The 14,798-nt window shown below is 37.1% G+C and overlaps 4 non-coding genes across 4 annotated transcripts; all 4 read right to left on the bottom strand.

Annotated features, from left to right (window-relative positions):
- Positions 1-6,254: 6,254 nt before the first annotated feature.
- TRNAN-AUU (transfer RNA asparagine (anticodon AUU)) lies at positions 6,255-6,328 on the bottom strand. The gene has a single exon. It is a non-coding gene; the product is annotated as a tRNA-Asn (tRNA).
- A 1,094-nt stretch (positions 6,329-7,422) lies between these two features.
- Positions 7,423-7,496, bottom strand: TRNAN-AUU (transfer RNA asparagine (anticodon AUU)). The gene has a single exon. It is a non-coding gene; the product is annotated as a tRNA-Asn (tRNA).
- A 3,432-nt stretch (positions 7,497-10,928) lies between these two features.
- Positions 10,929-11,002, bottom strand: TRNAN-AUU (transfer RNA asparagine (anticodon AUU)). The gene has a single exon. It is a non-coding gene; the product is annotated as a tRNA-Asn (tRNA).
- Positions 11,003-14,433: 3,431 nt separating this feature from the next.
- TRNAN-AUU (transfer RNA asparagine (anticodon AUU)) lies at positions 14,434-14,507 on the bottom strand. The gene has a single exon. It is a non-coding gene; the product is annotated as a tRNA-Asn (tRNA).
- Between the last annotated feature and the right edge of the window lie 291 nt (positions 14,508-14,798).

Raw genomic sequence — 14,798 nt, forward strand, 5'->3', positions numbered from 1 at the left:
GGTACGTCTGTATACGTCCAGGTGTTAGCATGTGTATGTATAGATGTTAGGTGTGGGTACATCAGTGTATGTCCAGGTGTCAGCACATGTATGTATAGATTCACATGTGGGTAAGCCGGTGTACGTCCACGTGTCAGCATGTGTAGGTATAGATGCAGGTGTGGGTACGTTGGTGTACGTTTAGGGGTCAGCGTGTTAATGTATAGATGTTGGTGTGTGTATGTCAGTGTACGTACAGATATAGGTGTGTGTGTGTGTGTGTGTGTGTGTGTGTGTGTGTGTGTATGTATGTATATGTATAGAGGAAGGTGTGATACATACATACATACATACATGATAGATAGATACATACATATATCACACACACGATAGATAGGATAGATAGATAGAACACATACATACAAGATAGATACATACATACATTATAGATACATTTATATACACACACACACATACGATAGATAGATAGATAGATAGATAGATAGATAGATAGATAGATAGATAGATAGATAGATAGATAGATAGATAGATACATATATATATATATCACAAACATATATGATTCATACATATATCACACACACATACATGATACATACATGAGAAAGACCTGGGATGGTGATGAGGCCAGGGCCCCCTGCTGATGTTGCGTTGAGGAAGGCAGTGTTCCAGGGCGGATGCCAGTCGGGGAGAGCGCCGCGCAGCCCTGGAAAAATACTGCTGAGGAGCTACATCTGGAAGAGCCCCTGGGAGGGAGAGTGCCACATGCCCCATCCTGCGCGGCAGACTCTGCAGGCCTGCACATGGGAAGGGAGGTCTCTGGCCACACGTACTCACCCTTCTGCTGAAGCCCCGCTGCTGTCCCCATCAGCGCTCTCCAGGATGAACCTCAACCTGTGAGAACTATCTTCATGATCAAGAGATCTCATATGCAAGATAAGTATGTGTTGGGATAGGGCTGGGGAGGGTGGCTGCTCGGGCACACCCCCGTCAAGTTAAGGAGATTAAACTGAGGAAGCACAAGGGAACTCTCGTCTGGGGACAACAACTGCAGGGAGACCACATCTTTTCAGATGAACATGGGAGGGCGGAAGGCTGCCTAATACTGAAGCACCCTCAGACATTAAACCATATGCAACAACTATTGCAAGCATTCCTGGGGGAAGGTCTGCAGCAGACGGATTTGCATACGGTGATGTCATCCAAGCAGTGGGCCAAAGTTGGCTGGAACCCTCATCTGTATATGAAAAGAGAAAAGGGGCATGCAGGGCATGGCGGCCTTTTGCGGCGCTTGGATAACCCCAAGTTTGCATTAAACACCCCCACCCTCCTTCGGTGTGGGGCTCATGTTGGCCATGCCCAAGCCCCTGAAGCATTCAAGCTGATTTCTTGCAGCAGCTGGGCACTGTAACAGCTTCAGAGCTGCTCTACAAGACAAGTAAAAGGGTGTGGGCCCTGCAGCACCACCTGTAGTTTGCATACACACATATATAGGACAGCATCTCTTATATGCCCCAGGGTCAATAAAATAGTATCCTTGTCTAGGCTATCCATCCCCTCAGATAAGGTATTTGTCCATGCCGCTACAGCACTACACACCCAGGCCGACGCAATTGCCGGTCTGAGTAAGGTACCTGAATGTGTATAAATGGACTTCAGGGTAATCTCCTGTTTGCGGTCAGCACACTCTTTGAGGGTAGCCGTATCCTGGGACGGGAGGGCTACCTTCTTGGATAAGCGTGTTAATGCTTTGTCCACCCTAGGGGAGGATTCCCATCGTAACCTATCCGTTGATGGGAAAGGATACGCCATAAGAATCCTTTTGGAAATCTGCAGTCTTTTATCTGGAGATTCCCAAGCTTTTTCACATAACTCGTTCAGCTCGTGTGAGGGGGGAAAGGTTACCTCAGGCTTCTTTCCCTTGTACATATGTACCCTCTTGTCAGCGTCAGGGGGTTCCTCTGTGATGTGCAAAACATCTTTTATTGCCATAATCATAAATCGAATGGATTTTGCCAATTTTGGCTGTAACTTTGCATCATCGTAATCGACACTGGAGTCAGAATCCGTGTCGGTATCTGTGTCAACAATCTGGGATAGTGGGCGCTTATGAGACCCTGACAGTCCCTGCAACATAGGATCAGGCATGGGTTGAAACCCTGACTGTCCCAAAGCTTCTGCCTTGTCTAATCTTTTGTGCAATGAGTTTACACTAGCATTTAAAACATTCCACATATCCATCCAATCAGCTGTCGGCGGAGACACCACATTCATTTGCTCCCGCTCCTCTCTAATATAGCCTTCTTCCTCAGACATGTCGACACACGTGTACCGACACACTTCACACACAGGGAATGCTTTTTCTGAAGACAATTTCCCCACAAGGCCCTTTGGAGAGACAGAGAGTGAGTATGCCAGCACACCCCCCAGCGCTATATAACCCAGGAATAAAACAGTAACTTAATGTTTGCCCAGTAGTGCTGCTGTATGTAATTTGCGAATTATGTGCCCCCCCCCCCCCTCTTTTCAACCCTCTTGTCTAACGTGGTATAAGCAGGGTAGAGTCCGGGGAGCTTCCTCTCAGCGGTGCTGTGGAGAAAAAATGGCTCTGGTGAGTGCTGAGGGAGAAGCCCCGCCCCCTCGGAGGCGGGCTTCTGTCCCGCTTAAACTGTAAAATTGGTGGAGGCTTATACATATATAAAGTGCCCAGCTGTATATATGTTATATTTTATAACAAGGTCAATTACGTCCCTGGGTGGGATTGAACCACCAACCTTTTGGTTAATAGCCGTACACACTAACTGATTGCGCCACAGAGACACTTTGCTAAAAGTACATACTGACAAATGCTAATAAGCATTCATCTAAAACGTTTCCTAGAAAAACTTAAAAAAGTCAATAATCTGGAGAGTTTTTGTAAGATGTTTCTTCTATCAACCAACGAAGAAACACATTGGTACTTTCCCATGATGAGTGAGTGCTTCAGGATCTCTTGCACTTACATGTGCAGCAGAGTACTGCAATGGAAGCATGCTGGGCCCATAACCCAGAGGTAGGCAGATTGAAACTATTCTCTGCTATATGCATTTTTTTGTTTGTTAATTAAAGTAATCCAAAACTGGGATTGATATTTTGTCTCTTTTATTTTTACTTAAAGTACAATAACTTTTACCATTTTAATTTGTTTTAATAGTATATTGACAGTATTGTTTTCTTTCAAAAATCCACTTAATTTTCTTTACCCTATTATTAAAATGGTAATTGACAAAAACAAACTACATTGTCACCAGAAGAGCAATACAAAATGTACAAGTGATATATTAAAATCATCTTTCCAGCTTGAATTTCAATGATGCATTGGGGCAACGATTTTGTGAGAAACATCTTCACCCTTAAATAAAGATTTTCTTAATTCCTTACCTGTGTGCTAATTAGATATCACCTTGTTTTCACATTAAACAGACTTCCACATGAGAAAGCAGCAAGGATGCAGTGGCGTTAATGTTTCCTGGTGTCAACCTGTATTATTTCAGTAGACATTGAAATGAGGATGCATCTTGCTGCCTTTCCAATTAAGCAAGTTTAATTTAGTAATAGGTGAAAAACCATCCTTACAAAGGTGTTAATCAGAGACTTGGCTTTGTGGACACTTTTCAGAGAACAAATTTGTTAGCATAAAAATAAAGCCAGAAAATAAAGAGCTGTTTAATCACTCAATTGGATTTTTCTGCCAGCATATTTTTTTTCTCTGCAACCCACTGCTAAATTGTGCTTCCTAGCTGTTTTTATAAAATCACTAAATCAAATCTAACTCTGATTACATCAGAGAAGGCCAAGTACCCTACACCATAACAGGGGGTTTGAAATTTTGACTTGTCTACTTAAAGATCACCAAAATCTGATAACAAGGTCAATTAGGTCCCTGGGTGGGATTGAACCACCAACCTTTTGGTTAATAGCCGTACATACTAACTGATTGCGCCACAGAGACACTTTGCAAAAGTTCATACTGACAAAGGCTAATAAGCATTCATCTAAAACGTTTCCTAGAAAAACTTTAAAAAGTCAATAATCTGGAGAGTTTTTGTAAGATGTTTCTTCCATCAACCAACGAAGAAACACATTGGTACTTTCCCATGATGAGTGAGTGCTTCAGGATCTCTTGCACTTACATGTGCAGCAGAGTACTGCAATGGAAGCATGCTGGGCCCATAACCCAGAGGTAGGCAGATTGAAACTATCCTCTGCTATATGCATTTTTTTTTGTTAATTAAAGTAATCCAAAACTGGGATTGATATTTTGGCTCTTTTATTTTTACTTAAAGTACAATAACTTTTACCATTTTAATTTGTTTTAATAGTATATTGACAGTATTGTTTTCTTTCAAAAATCCACTTCATTTTCTTTACCCTATTATTAAAATGGTAATTGACAAAAACAAACTACATTGTCACCAGAAGAGCAATACAAAATGTACAAGTGATATATTAAAATCATCTTTCCAGCTTGAATTTCAATGATGCATTGGGGCAACGATTTTGTGAGAAACATCTTCACCCTTAAATAAAGATTTTCTTAATTCCTTACCTGTGTGCTAATTAGATATCACCTTGTTTTCACATTAAACAGACTTCCACATGAGAAAGCAGCAAGGATGCAGTGGCGTTAATGTTTCCTGGTGTCAACCTGTATTATTTCAGTAGACATTGAAATGAGGATGCATCTTGCTGCCTTTCCAATGAAGCAAGTTTAATTTAGTAATAGGTGAAAAACCATCCTTACAAAGGTGTTATTCAGAGACTTGGCTTTGTGGACACTTTTCAGAGAACAAATTTGTTAGCATAAAAATAAAGCCAGAAAATAAAGAGCTGTTTAATCACGCAATTTGATTTTTTTGCCAGCATATTTCTTTTTCTCTGCAACCCACTGCTAAATTGTGCTTCCTAGATGTTTTTATAAAATCACTGAATCAAATCTAACTCTGATTACATCAGAGAAGGCCAGGTACCCTACACCATAACAGGGGGTTTGAAATTTTGACTTGTCTACTTAAAGATCACCAAAATCTGATCACAAGGTCAATTAGGTCCCTGGGTGGGATTGAACCACCAACCTTTTGGTTAATAGCCGTACATACTAACTGATTGCGCCACAGAGACACTTTGCAAAAGTCCATACTGACAAAGGCTAATAAGCATTCATCTAAAACGTTTCCTAGAAACACTTTAAAAAGTCAATAATCTGGAGAGTTTTTGTAAGATGTTTCTTCCATCAACCAACGAAGAAACACATTGGTACTTTCCCATGATGAGTGAGTGCTTCAGGATCTCTTGCACTTACATGTGCAGCAGAGTACTGCAATGGAAGCATGCTTGGCCCATAACCCAGAGGTAGGCAGATTGAAACTATCCTCTGCTATATGCATTTTTTTTGTTAATTAAAGTAATCCAAAACTGGGATTGATATTTTGTCTCTTTTATTTTTACTAAAAGTACAATAACTTTTACCATTTTAATTTGTTTTAATAGTATATTGACAGTATTGTTTTCTTTCAAAAATCCACTTCATTTTCTTTACCCTATTATTAAAATGGTAATTGACAAAAACAAACTACATTGTCACCAGAAGAGCAATACAAAATGTACAAGTGATATATTAAAATCATCTTTCCAGCTTGAATTTCAATGATGCATTGGGTCAATAATTTTGTGAGAAACATCTTCACCCTTAAATAAAGATTTTCTTAATTCCTTACCTGTGTGCTAATTAGATATCACCTTGTTTTCACATTAAACAGACTTCCACATGAGAAAGCAGCAAGGATGCAGTGGCGTTAATGTTTCCTGGTGTCAACCTGTATTATTTCAGTAGACATTGAAATGAGGATACATCTTGCTGCCTTTCCAATGAAGCAAGTTTAATTTAGTAATAGGTGAAAAACCATCCCTACAAAGGTGTTAATCAGAGACTTGGCTTTGTGGACACTTTTCAGAGAACAAATTTGTTAGCATAAAAATAAAGCCAGAAAATGAAGAGCTGTTTAATCACGCAATTTGATTTTTTTGCCAGCATATTTTTTTTCTCTGCAACCCACTGCTAAATTGTGCTTCCTAGCTGTTTTTTATAAAATCACTGAATCAAATCTAACTCTGATTACATCAGAGAAGGCCATGTACCCTACACCATAAGAGGAGGTTTGAAATTTTGACTTGTCTACTTAAATATCACCAAAATCTGATCACAAGGTTAATTACGTCCCTGGGTGGGATTGAACCACCAACCTTTTGGTTAATAGCCAAACACACTAACCGATTGCGCCACAGAGACACTTTGCAAAAGTCCATACTGACAAAGGCTAATAAGCATTCATCTAAAACGTTTCCTAGAAAAACTTTAAAAAGTCAATAATCTGGAGAGTTTTTGTAAGATGTTTCTTCCATCAACCAACGAAGAAACACATTGGTACTTTCCCATGATGAGTGAGTGCTTCAGGATCTCTTGCACTTACATGTGCAGCAGAGTACTGCAATGGAAGCATGCTGGGCCCATAACCCAGAGGTAGGCAGATTGAAACTATCCTCTGCTATATGCATTTTTTTTTGTTAATTAAAGTAATCCAAAACTGGGATTGATATTTTGTCTCTTTTATTTTTACTTAAAGTACAATAACTTTTACCATTTTAATTTGTTTTAATAGTATATTGACAGTATTGTTTTCTTTCAAAAATCCACTTCATTTTCTTTACCCTATTATTAATATGGTAATTGACAAAAACAAACTACATTGTCACCAGAAGAGCAATACAAAATGTACAAGTGATATATTAAAATCATCTTTCCAGCTTGAATTTCAATGATGCATTGGGGCAACGATTTTGTGAGAAACATCTTCACCCTTAAATAAAGATTTTCTTAATTCCTTACCTGTGTGCTAATTAGATATCACCTTGTTTTCATATTAAACAGACTTCCACATGAGAAAGCAGCAAGGATGCAGTGGCGTTAATGTTTCCTGGTGTCAACTTGTATTATTTCAGTAGACATTGAAATGAGGATGCATCTTGCTGCCTTTCCAATGAAGCAAGTTTAATTTAGTAATAGGTGAAAAACCATCCTTACAAAGGTGTTAATCAGAGACTTGGCTTTGTGGACACTTTTCAGAGAACAAATTTGTTAGCATAAAAATAAAGCCAGAAAATAAAGAGCTGTTTAATCACTCAATTGGATTTTTCTGCCAGCATATTTTTTTTCTCTGCAACCCACTGCTAAATTGTGCTTCCTAGCTGTTTTTATAAAATCACTGAATCAAATCTAACTCTGATTACATCAGAGAAGGCCAGGTACCCTACACCATAACAGGGGGTTTGAAATTTTGACTTGTCTACTTAAAGATCACCAAAATCTGATCACAAGGTTAATTACGTCCCTGGGTGGGATTGAACCACCAACCTTTTGGTTAATAGCCAAACACACTAACCGATTGCGCCACAGAGACACTTTGCAAAAGTCCATACTGACAAAGGCTAATAAGCATTCATCTAAAACGTTTCCTAGAAAAAGTTTAAAAAGTCAATAATCTGGAGAGTTTTTGTAAGATGTTTCTTCCATCAACCAACGAAGAAACACATTGGTACTTTCCCATGATGAGTGAGTGCTTCAGGATCTCTTGCACTTACATGTGCAGCAGAGTACTGCAATGGAAGCATGCTGGGCCCATAACCCAGAGGTAGGCAGATTGAAACTATCCTCTGCTATATGCATTTTTTTTGTTAATTAAAGTAATCCAAAACTGGGATTGATATTTTGTCTCTTTTATTTTTACTTAAAGTACAATAACTTTTACCATTTTAATTTGTTTTAATAGTATATTGACAGTATTGTTTTCTTTCAAAAATCCACTTCATTTTCTTTACCCTATTATTAAAATGGTAATTGACAAAAACAAACTACATTGTCACCAGAAGAGCAATACAAAATGTACAAGTGATATATTAAAATCATCTTTCCAGCTTGAATTTCAATGTTGCATTGGGTCAACAATTTTGTGAGAAACATCTTCACCCTTAAATAAAGATTTTCTTAATTCCTTACCTGTGTGCTAATTAGATATCACCTTGTTTTCACATTAAACAGACTTCCACATGAGAAAGCAGCAAGGATGCAGTGGCGTTAATGTTTCCTGGTGTCAACCTGTATTATTTCAGTAGACATTGAAATGAGGATACATCTTGCTGCCTTTCCAATGAAGCAAGTTTAATTTAGTAATAGGTGAAAAACCATCCCTACAAAGGTGTTAATCAGAGACTTGGCTTTGTGGACACTTTTCAGAGAACAAATTTGTTAGCATAAAAATAAAGCCAGAAAATGAAGAGCTGTTTAATCACGCAATTTGATTTTTTTGCCAGCATATTTCTTTTTCTCTGCAACCCACTGCTAAATTGTGCTTCCTAGATGTTTTTATAAAATCACTGAATCAAATCTAACTCTGATTACATCAGAGAAGGCCAGGTACCCTACACCATAACAGGGGGTATGAAATTTGACTTGTCTACTTAAAGATCACCAAAATCTGATAACAAGGTCAATTACGTCCCTGGGTGGGATTGAACCACCAACCTTTTGGTTAATAGCCGTACACACTAACTGATTGCGCCACAGAGACACTTTGCAAAAGTACATACTGACAAAGGCTAATAAGCATTCATCTAAAACGTTTCCTAGAAAAACTTAAAAAAGTCAATAATCTGGAGAGTTTTTGTAAGATGTTTCTTCTATCAACCAACGAAGAAACACATTGGTACTTTCCCATGATGAGTGAGTGCTTCAGGATCTCTTGCACTTACATGTGCAGCAGAGTACAGCAATGGAAGCATGCTGGGCCCATAACCCAGAGGTAGGCAGATTGAAACTATCCTCTCCTATATGCATTTTTTTGTTTGTTAATTAAAGTAATCCAAAACTGGGATTGATATTTTGGCTCTTTTATTTTTACTTAAAGTACAATAACTTTTACCATTTTAATTTGTTTTAATAGTATATTGACAGTATTGTTTTCTTTCAAAAATCCACTTAATTTTCTTTACCCTATTATTAAAATGGTAATTGACAAAAACAAACTACATTGTCACCAGAAGAGCAATACAAAATGTACAAGTGATATATTAAAATCATCTTTCCAGCTTGAATTTCAATGATGCATTGGGTCAACAATTTTGTGAGAAACATCTTCACCCTTAAATAAAGATTTTCTTAATTCCTTACCTGTGTGCTAATTAGATATCACCTTGTTTTAACATTAAACAGACTTCCACATGAGAAAGCAGCAAGGATGCAGTGGCGTTAATGTTTCCTGGTGTCAACCTGTATTATTTCAGTAGACATTGAAATGAGGATACATCTTGCTGCCTTTCCAATGAAGCAAGTTTAATTTAGTAATAGGTGAAAAACCATCCCTACAAAGGTGTTAATCAGAGACTTGGCTTTGTGGACACTTTTCAGAGAACAAATTTGTTAGCATAAAAATAAAGCCAGAAAATGAAGAGCTGTTTAATCACGCAATTTGATTTTTTTGCCAGCATATTTCTTTTTCTCTGCAACCCACTGCTAAATTGTGCTTCCTAGATGTTTTTATAAAATCACTGAATCAAATCTAACTCTGATTACATCAGAGAAGGCCAGGTACCCTACACCATAACAGGGGGTATGAAATTTGACTTGTCTACTTAAAGATCACCAAAATCTGATAACAAGGTCAATTACGTCCCTGGGTGGGATTGAACCACCAACCTTTTGGTTAATAGCCGTACACACTAACTGATTGCGCCACAGAGACACTTTGCAAAAGTACATACTGACAAAGGCTAATAAGCATTCATCTAAAACGTTTCCTAGAAAAACTTAAAAAAGTCAATAATCTGGAGAGTTTTTGTAAGATGTTTCTTCCATCAACCAACGAAGAAACACATTGGTACTTTCCCATGATGAGTGAGTGCTTCAGGATCTCTTGAACTTACATGTGCAGCAGAGTACTGCAATGGAAGCATGCTGGGCCCATAACCCAGAGGTAGGCAGATTGAAACTATCCTCTGCTATATGCATTTTTTTTTGTTAATTAAAGTAATCCAAAACTGGGATTGATATTTTGTCTCTTTTATTTTTACTTAAAGTACTATAAATTTTACCATTTTAATTTGTTTTAATAGTATATTGACAGTATTGTTTTCTTTCAAAAATCCACTTCATTTTCTTTACCCTATTATTAAAATGGTAATTGACAAAAACAAACTACATTGTCACCAGAAGAGCAATACAAAATGTACAAGTGATATATTAAAATCATCTTTCCAGCTTGAATTTCAATGTTGCATTGGGTCAACAATTTTGTGAGAAACATCTTCACCCTTAAATAAAGATTTTCTTAATTCCTTACCTGTGTGCTAATTAGATATCACCTTGTTTTCACATTAAACAGACTTCCACATGAGAAAGCAGCAAGGATGCAGTGGCGTTAATGTTTCCTGGTGTCAACTTGTATTATTTCAGTAGACATTGAAATGAGGATGCATCTTGCTGCCTTTCCAATGAAGCAAGTTTAATTTAGTAATAGGTGAAAAACCATCCTTACAAAGGTGTTAATCAGAGACTTGGCTTTGTGGACACTTTTCAGAGAACAAATTTGTTAGCATAAAAATAAAGCCAGAAAATGAAGAGCTGTTTAATCACTCGATTGGATTTTTCTGCCAGCATATTTTTTTTCTCTGCAACCCACTGCTAAATTGTGCTTCCTAGCTGTTTTTTATAAAATCACTGAATCAAATCTAACTCTGATTACATCAGAGAAGGCCATGTACCCTACACCATAAGAGGAGGTTTGAAATTTTGACTTGTCTACTTAAATATCACCAAAATCTGATCACAAGGTTAATTACGTCCCTGGGTGGGATTGAACCACCAACCTTTTGGTTAATAGCCAAACACACTAACCGATTGCGCCACAGAGACACTTTGCAAAAGTCCATACTGACAAAGGCTAATAAGCATTCATCTAAAACGTTTCCTAGAAAAACTTTAAAAAGTCAATAATCTGGAGAGTTTTTGTAAGATGTTTCTTCCATCAACCAACGAAGAAACACATTGGTACTTTCCCATGATGAGTGAGTGCTTCAGGATCTCTTGCACTTACATGTGCAGCAGAGTACTGCAATGGAAGCATGCTGGGCCCATAACCCAGAGGTAGGCAGATTGAAACTATCCTCTGCTATATGAATTTTTTTGTTAATTAAAGTAATCCAAAACTGGGATTGATATTTTGTCTCTTTTATTTTTACTTAAAGTACAATAACTTTTACCATTTTAATTTGTTTTAATAGTATATTGACAGTATTGTTTTCTTTCAAAAATCCACTTCATTTTCTTTACCCTATTATTAATATGGTAATTGACAAAAACAAACTACATTGTCACCAGAAGAGCAATACAAAATGTACAAGTGATATATTAAAATCATCTTTCCAGCTTGAATTTCAATGATGCATTGGGGCAACGATTTTGTGAGAAACATCTTCACCCTTAAATAAAGATTTTCTTAATTCCTTACCTGTGTGCTAATTAGATATCACCTTGTTTTCATATTAAACAGACTTCCACATGAGAAAGCAGCAAGGATGCAGTGGCGTTAATGTTTCCTGGTGTCAACTTGTATTATTTCAGTAGACATTGAAATGAGGATGCATCTTGCTGCCTTTCCAATGAAGCAAGTTTAATTTAGTAATAGGTGAAAAACCATCCTTACAAAGGTGTTAATCAGAGACTTGGCTTTGTGGACACTTTTCAGAGAACAAATTTGTTAGCATAAAAATAAAGCCAGAAAATGAAGAGCTGTTTAATCACGCAATTTGATTTTTTTGCCAGCATATTTCTTTTTCTCTGCAACCCACTGCTAAATTGTGCTTCCTAGATGTTTTTATAAAATCACTGAATCAAATCTAACTCTGATTACATCAGAGAAGGCCAGGTACCCTACACCATAACAGGGGGTATGAAATTTGACTTGTCTACTTAAAGATCACCAAAATCTGATAACAAGGTCAATTACGTCCCTGGGTGGGATTGAACCACCAACCTTTTGGTTAATAGCCGTACACACTAACTGATTGCGCCACAGAGACACTTTGCAAAAGTACATACTGACAAAGGCTAATAAGCATTCATCTAAAACGTTTCCTAGAAAAACTTAAAAAAGTCAATAATCTGGAGAGTTTTTGTAAGATGTTTCTTCTATCAACCAACGAAGAAACACATTGGTACTTTCCCATGATGAGTGAGTGCTTCAGGATCTCTTGCACTTACATGTGCAGCAGAGTACAGCAATGGAAGCATGCTGGGCCCATAACCCAGAGGTAGGCAGATTGAAACTATCCTCTCCTATATGCATTTTTTTGTTTGTTAATTAAAGTAATCCAAAACTGGGATTGATATTTTGGCTCTTTTATTTTTACTTAAAGTACAATAACTTTTACCATTTTAATTTGTTTTAATAGTATATTGACAGTATTGTTTTCTTTCAAAAATCCACTTAATTTTCTTTACCCTATTATTAAAATGGTAATTGACAAAAACAAACTACATTGTCACCAGAAGAGCAATACAAAATGTACAAGTGATATATTAAAATCATCTTTCCAGCTTGAATTTCAATGATGCATTGGGGCAACGATTTTGTGAGAAACATCTTCACCCTTAAATAAAGATTTTCTTAATTCCTTACCTGTGTGCTAATTAGATATCACCTTGTTTTCACATTAAACAGACTTCCACATGAGAAAGCAGCAAGGATGCAGTGGCGTTAATGTTTCCTGGTGTCAACCTGTATTATTTCAGTAGACATTGAAATGAGGATGCATCTTGCTGCCTTTCCAATGAAGCAAGTTTAATTTAGTAATAGGTGAAAAACCATCCTTACAAAGGTGTTAATCAGAGACTTGGCTTTGTGGACACTTTTCAGAGAACAAATTTGTTAGCATAAAAATAAAGCCAGAAAATAAAGAGCTGTTTAATCACTCAATTGGATTTTTCTGCCAGCATATTTTTTTTCTCTGCAACCCACTGCTAAATTGTGCTTCCTAGCTGTTTTTATAAAATCACTGAATCAAATCTAACTCTGATTACATCAGAGAAGGCCAGGTACCCTACACCATAACAGGGGGTTTGAAATTTTGACTTGTCTACTTAAAGATCACCAAAATCTGATAACAAGGTCAATTAGGTCCCTGGGTGGGATTGAACCACCAACCTTTTGGTTAATAGCCGTACATACTAACTGATTGCGCCACAGAAACACCTTGCAAAAGTCCATACTGACAAAGGCTAATAAGCATTCATCTAAAACGTTTCCTAGAAAAACTTTAAAAAGTCAATAATCTGGAGAGTTTTTGTAAGATGTTTCTTCCATCAACCAACGAAGAAACACATTGGTACTTTCCCATGATGAGTGAGTGCTTCAGGATCTCTTGAACTTACATGTGCAGCAGAGTATTGCAATGGAAGCATGCTGGGCCCATAACCCAGAGGTAAGCAGATTGAAACTATCCTCTGCTATATGCATTTTTTTTTTGTTAATTAAAGTAATCCAAAACTGGGATTGATATTTTGTCTCTTTTATTTTTACTTAAAGTATAATAACTTTTACCATTTTAATTTGTTTTAATAGTATATTGACATTATTGTTTTCTTTCAAAAATCCACTTCATTTTCTTTACCCTATTATTAAAATGGTAATTGACAAAAACAAACTACATTGTCACCAGAAGAGCAATACAAAATGTACAAGTGATATATTAAAATCATCTTTCCTGCTTGAATTTCAATGATGCATTGGGTCAACAATTTTGTGAGAAACATCTTCACCCTTAAATAAAGATTTTCTTAATTCCTTACCTGTGTGCTAATTAGATATCACCTTGTTTTCATATTAAACAGACTTCCACATGAGAAAGCAGCAAGGATGCAGTGGCGTTAATGTTTCCTGGTGTCAACTTGTATTATTTCAGTAGACATTGAAATGAGGATGCATCTTGCTGCCTTTCCAATGAAGCAAGTTTAATTTAGTAATAGGTGAAAAACCATCCTTACAAAGGTGTTAATCAGAGACTTGGCTTTGTGGACACTTTTCAGAGAACAAATTTGTTAGCATAAAAATAAAGCCAGAAAATAAAGAGCTGTTTAATCACTCAATTGGATTTTTCTGCCAGCATATTTTTTTTCTCTGCAACCCACTGCTAAATTGTGCTTCCTAGCTGTTTTTATAAAATCACTGAATCAAATCTAACTCTGATTACATCAGAGAAGGCCAGGTACCCTACACCATAACAGGGGGTTTGAAATTTTGACTTGTCTACTTAAAGATCACCAAAATCTGATCACAAGGTTAATTACGTCCCTGGGTGGGATTGAACCACCAACCTTTTGGTTAATAGCCAAACACACTAACCGATTGCGCCACAGAGACACTTTGCAAAAGTCCATACTGACAAAGGCTAATAAGCATTCATCTAAAACGTTTCCTAGAAAAAGTTTAAAAAGTCAATAATCTGGAGAGTTTTTGTAAGATGTTTCTTCCATCAACCAACGAAGAAACACATTGGTACTTTCCCATGATGAGTGAGTGCTTCAGGATCTCTTGCACTTACATGTGCAGCAGAGTACTGCAATGGAAGCATGCTGGGCCCATAACCCAGAGGTAGGCAGATTGAAACTATCCTCTGCTATATGCATTTTTTTTGTTAATTAAAGTAATCCA

This window comes from Pseudophryne corroboree, unplaced genomic scaffold (assembly GCF_028390025.1).
Source record: "Pseudophryne corroboree isolate aPseCor3 unplaced genomic scaffold, aPseCor3.hap2 scaffold_2624, whole genome shotgun sequence".
NCBI classification, from domain to species: domain Eukaryota; kingdom Metazoa; phylum Chordata; class Amphibia; order Anura; family Myobatrachidae; genus Pseudophryne; species Pseudophryne corroboree.